The 6,430-nt window shown below is 36.1% G+C and overlaps 1 pseudogene; it reads left to right on the forward strand.

The window, feature by feature from the left end:
• Window positions 1-1,629: 1,629 nt before the first annotated feature.
• Window positions 1,630-6,009, forward strand: LOC102478449 (histone-lysine N-methyltransferase SETMAR-like; annotated as a pseudogene).
• The last annotated feature ends 421 nt before the right edge of the window (window positions 6,010-6,430 follow it).

Here is a 6,430-nt window from a genome sequence, read left to right on the forward strand (position 1 = left end):
CCCTGGGGGGTGATTTCTCGCTTTCTGTCTCTATGTCTCTCTCTGTCTGTCTGGCGAGCGCACGCGCCCTATACTGAAAACCTCTCAAAAAAAAAAAAAAAAGCTAAATGGTACTTATATACTATATCATTTCTTTCTATTATAGAAATTTAAATAAAGCTTCCTCAAAATCAGAGGGAGTACTGCCAAATATAGAAGAAAAAAATAAGTAAAATAACCCAGCTAATGCAAAATACTATGTTATAGGCTTGTCAGACATGTTCTTTGTAATTCTTTGGACAAAACATCCAGGTAATATACTGTTTTGTCATGGGAAGAAAAACAATATCAATTCAAGATATTACTTCAAGGCTATTTAACAGTCTAGTAATAGCATATTCCATCTTGCCTAGTCAAATTTAGATCACTAAATTTAAATCCCATATTCTATCATATAGATATGATTTTATCATGCTTAATGATAATTTATAAACATTAAAAACTGAAAAACTCAATTAATAGAGCATCTGAAATCCCTTGGATGGACCATGAATGATAATTAAACTAATGGACCATCCACGGAATGTAAATTCCTTGAAGTTTACTGGTCATCAAAGGGTAGACAAATCCCCTAAACAGTAATTTATAAAATTATGGCCTTGAAACAAAAATTATGGCCTTGAAACAGCTTAATAATAAATAAGAAGCTCTAAGATTAACTGGACTTTTTAGTTACTGGAGACAATATGTACCTTATTTAAACATAATTTTAGGGCCTAGTAGATGGCATAGCAGTTACATCACTGGACTCCCACATGACCAACCATGGTTCAAGTCCAAGACTCAGTGGTTTGAAACTCATGCTGGTCACGTGTGCATTCATGCCAAGATCCCAGGAGAACAATGAAGGGGAAGGGACTGTGACATGGCCATCTCCCTGTGGGTGATTTCTCACTTTCTCTCTCAACATCTCTGTCTCTCTCTTTCTCTCTCTAGCAAGCATACATGCCCTAAGAGAAAATCCTCTAAAAAATAAATAAATAAACATAATTTTAAAAATCTTTGTATCACATTGCTAAGAAAATCAGCAGACTCAGCATGGCAGGAAACACAACAAACAGCTTGAACACATTAAAAGAATACACACACACCTTTCAAAAATTGCATTATGCAACACCAAATGTATCTAATAGACTAGAAATTTTGCTAAATTAGGACTATGGCATACGGTCTTTGTGGACAAAACCACATGAAAAGTACTTGCCAGTAGTCTTTTGAACATTAAAATTTCCTTATTCTGAAAATAAATACTATCTTTGAAAAATATATTTGGCTTACTTGTGAGGCTTTTAAGAATACTGAACCTCGTATAGGCAATTCAAAGACAATATTGAGATGTCACATGCCAACACTACATTGGGTAAAATTGAGTCCTGAAGAATTGGCAAGTATCTAAATTGATCCCAAGCTTTTGGCCTGGAAATGGTACATCCAAAGGCACACCATAACTACCTAGGGACAGCCAGGTCTCCTCACCAAGAAGATACTTAAAGCAGAAATCGACTTGCTGGAATTCGTTCTAAGGGAAGGGAAAACCCATGCCAATATTGGAAACTGGGGTCCAACCTGCTCTGACACTTTACAGAATACATGGTTTACAGATGCATCTGCCTCCATGTTACAGGGACAAACAATGTGAACAATAGCCGTCCTTGGACTCCAGGACCAGTTGATGCTCAAGGAATCAGGTAAATCCAAAATATACAGAGCTGACTGTGGTAGTGCTAGTAGTCAGACAATACTAGAAAAACAACATAAAATACACATTTTTATTGAATCATGAGAAATAGCAAACAGGATAGCAATTTAGTCATGCAAACAGAAACAAAATTGATTCAAAATAAATGGCAAGGATTTATGGCCCAAGGAATTCTGAGAAAAAACATACAAATATTCATAGCACATAAAAATACTTTAAATTATTTCTTTAATTTTATATGTTATTAGTATTATTTAAAATTTGCTATAGGGCATGTGCACTCACCAGAGAGAAAGCAAACCTCCAGGTCTGAGAGAGAGAGAGAGAGAGACAGTGAAAAAGCGAGTCACCATGTCTGGTACTCAAACCACAGTCAGCCATATGGGAGTCCAGAGCCTTAACCACCACACTGCCTGCTGGTCCCACATTTAAAAAAAATGATTACTCATGTTTCAGCGCATTAAAAAGATGATTTAAACATTATACAATAAATAAATAAATAAATAAATAAATAAATAAATAAATAAATAAATGCACTCACTAGGAGTATTACAGTAGAAGAAGATAAAGACCACAAAAAAAATCTCAAATTATTTAAAGAAAAAAAGGGTGCCAGAAAATGGTATGGAGGTTAAGGCAGCTGTATCCCATATGGCCAACTGATTGATTTGAGTCCTGAGAGGAGAATGGAGGAGAAGGGATTGTGGCATGGCCATCCCCCTTTCTCTCTCTCTCTTGCTCTCAAGTTCTCTCTCTCTCTCTCTCATCTCTGTCTTCAGTGAGTTCATGTGCACTATAATAAGAACAACAACCACAGAGCAAAAGGACAATACAGACACACTTTACTACCAATTACACTAACAAAGACATAAAGTAACATGTGGACAATTCCTAAGTGCCACCTATTACCATTAGCAAACAAGATAAAGGATATAAGATTAAACATCAGTATGCAGAAACCATTTTACAAATTCATAAAAACCAGGTCTATATTGACACTCATTCACTATATAAATGGTTTAAAGATAGAAATGAGTGTTAACTTGGCATCAGATAAAAGTTTAAGAAAATGTGAACAATTGGGTCCAGTAGATGGTGTAGGGGTTATGTCCTTACATACCAGTGGCTTGAAAATCCAGGCATGTGTGCATGCCTATTCAAGATCCTGAGAGGAGAAGGGAGGAGAAGGGATCACGATGTGACCAGGACCCCTGGGGAGTGATTTCTCACTTCCCCTCTCACTGTGTCTGTCTCCCTCCCTCTGGGGAGCAAATGTGCCTTAAGGCAAAACCCTTTTAAAAAAAAGAGAGAAGAAAATGTGAACACGATTCAAATTTAGGAAAAAATGAGCGTAGGAAACCCACAGCTACTTATAAGTCAAACACCTTTAACTTTATTATACAAATAGATTTCATATTCTTTAGAACATCTCTATCTCCCAACATATGTAATAATTATGTCAGATATAGAGAGAGACTTAGATATTGCAATAACTGCTCATAAACCTTCAGTACAGTATACCTTACAAGTTTTAAGCTTTGGGATACCTTTTATGGCTCACCAAAAATAATGGAAAGTGATCAAAGAACCCATTTGACTGCAAAATCTGTGCAAACAGAAGCAGATGAATTGAAAATATAATGAAATTTCCACCTAGCCTACAACTCAATAGCTGCAGATTTCATAGACTTATCTAATGGCCTCTGAAAGAAAAAATGAGTAGATAAACTCATTTTCTTTTTTTAAATTTTTAAAGAATTATTTATTTAATTTTTCACTTATTCATTCATTTATTTCAACTTGACTAGAGAGAGACACAGAGAGAGAGAGAGGGAAAGCGAGGAAGCAAGCCACCAGGTCCAGGGCTCGAACCATGGTTGGCCATGTGGGAGTGTCTAGTGCCTTAACCACCACACCACCTTCTGATCCTGATAAACTAATTTTCAAATAGCATTAAATATTGCTTGCCTTTATTAAAGAGAAAGACTATGTCTCCTCATGCCTATATTAATAACCCCTCAAGCAATATTAATAAAAACATATGGAACTTAAGCATGCTGTATTACCATACAGACTTAATATTAAAGACCAAAAAAATTTTGTTTCTCAACAAGAAATTATTGTCCCTGGAGAAAGAAACACATATTGGACTACTGGAAACAAGAGACAGGTACAACTACACAAAGTCAACTCTATTTCAAGAAAGTATTAGGATACTCTTGACACAATTTGGGATAATATATGTTGTCATATCACTTATCTTTTGCTTATCACTCATCTTTTGCATTTTTTATTGGATTGGATCTATGACATTTTTGTTTATAACCACAACTTCCCAACACATGGCTCACACAACGTGTCAAGGAAACATTATGCAGCTACCAAGGTAGACATTCTTGTCATTCTAGACCTAATTATTATCTCTATGGCAGCTGTATTTTCCAGTTCAACAACTAGAGATACTAACATCCAGATTTCTGAGTGAACAGGAAGCCAATGAATTTTCTCTCTAAAATTATTTGTATGATTCTAAACTTCACCTTACTACTATCAATCATATCATTAACAGGACATTTTTCTATTCTACCAGCACAGAAATATGAAAAACACATCACATTATAAGCTGGTGATAAAGCATAAAATGTATTTACTTGATACACTAGTTTCAGGAGAATAGATATAATTCAATCACACTAGCTATCTCCAGGTAGCCCTAAACCTGACTCAAACATTCTTATAATAATATGTTGATGCACAAGTAATTACAGTTTTGCAATGTTGAAATTTGCTATTTAATATTGAAATACATTCTGTTTTTAAGATAATTATTTCTTTAACTTTATTTCTTCATTCCTTTCTTTTTAATTGGACCAGAGAGAGAAAACAAGAGAAAGTCAGAAAGTAAGTCACCAGGTGCGGGACTTGAACTGTGGTTGGCCATGAGGGAGTGTCCAGTGCCTTAACCACAGCGCCATCTGCTGGTCCCTTAAAATACATTCTTAAATAAATGTGGTTATGTTGTACATTGTTTTATTTTTTCACAATTTTTTTTACAGTTAATCACTGTACATCTTCACAGCATACAAAATGAGTTATTCTAGCATGAATACACTGCATATTAGCCCAGGCAAAGATTTTCCCATCAACACATAATGTTTCATTTTTGTGTCTATTAAATGTTTTGCTTTTTTCCCGTGATTCTGTCCCTCCCATCCATTTCTCACTTTATGTCTTTTTGCTAATGACTTATTACTTGCCATTTATTTTACATTGACTTTAGACTGTGGAAATGATGATAGACAAAAAGTGAATTCAAATGATTTTCTTATTCATGTTCAAAATGGGTTGTAATACAGTGGAGACAACTTGCAACATCAACTACACATTCAGCCCAGGGACTGCTAATGAACGGACAGTGCCGTGGAGATTCAAGAAGTTTTGCGAAGGAGGTGAGAGCCTTGAAAATGAGAAGAATAGTGGCCAACCATCAGAAGTTGACAACAACCAATTGAGAGCAATCATTGAAGCTGATCTTACAACTACCCAAGAAGTTGTCCACAAACTCAATGTCAACCTTTCTACAGTCATTTGACATTTAAAGCAAATTGAAAAGCTGAAAACGCTCGGTAAATGGATGCCTCATGAGCTGACTGAAATTTTTTTAAAAAATTGTTGTTTTGAAGTGTCATACTCTCTTACTTGGTGCAACAATGAACAATTTCTCAATTGGATTGTGACATGTGATGAAAAGTAGATTTTTTATGGCAACCAGCTCAGTGGTTGGACCAAGAAGACGCTTCAAAGCACTTCCAGAAGCCAAACTTACACCAAAAAATGTCATGGTCACTGGTGGGGTCTGATCCACTACAGGTTTCTGACTCTCAGTTAAATCATTACATCTGAGAAGTATGCTCAGCAAATCAATGAGATGCACCGAAAACTGCAACGCCTGAAGCTGGCATTGGTAAACAAAAAGGGCCCAATTTTCCATGACAATACCTGACCTCATGTCACACAACTGATGCTTCAAAAACTGAACAAATTGCGCTACAAAGTTTTGCCTCATCTGCCATGTTGACCTGACCCCTCACCAACCAACTACCAATTCTTCAAGCATCTGGATGACTTTTTGCAGGGAAAATGCTTCCACAATTGGCAGGACACAGAAGATGATTTCCAGGAGTTTTTCAAATCTCAGAGCATGGATTTTTACACTACAGGAATAAACAAACATTCCTCATTAGCAAAAATGTGTTGATTGTAATGGTTCCTATTTTTATTAATAAAGATGTGTTTGAGCATAATTACAATTATTTAAAATTCTTGTCAAAAAATAAAATTGATTTTGCACCAATCTAATAGAAGAAATTTCTGATTTTGAAAGTTTACCTTTATCTTGGGACCAACAGATGGCATAATGGCTATGTCGCTGGACTCCCATGTAGTCCAGCGATTGGACTACTTGAACCTTCGACCGTGGTTCAAGTCCCAGATCCGGTGGCTTAAACTCATACTGGGCACATGTGCATGCGTGCCCAAGATCCCAAGAGAAGAATGGAGAAGAAGGGATTGCAATGTGGCTATCCCTCCTGGAGCATTATTTCTCACTTTCTGTCTCTCTATCTCTCTCTTTCTGGTGAGTGTATGCGTCCTTTAGCAAAAACCTCTCCAAAAAAGGAAGTTTACCTTTAT

This window comes from Tupaia chinensis, unplaced genomic scaffold (assembly GCF_000334495.1).
Source record: "Tupaia chinensis unplaced genomic scaffold, TupChi_1.0 Scaffold146051_1, whole genome shotgun sequence".
NCBI classification, from domain to species: Eukaryota; Metazoa; Chordata; class Mammalia; order Scandentia; family Tupaiidae; genus Tupaia; species Tupaia belangeri.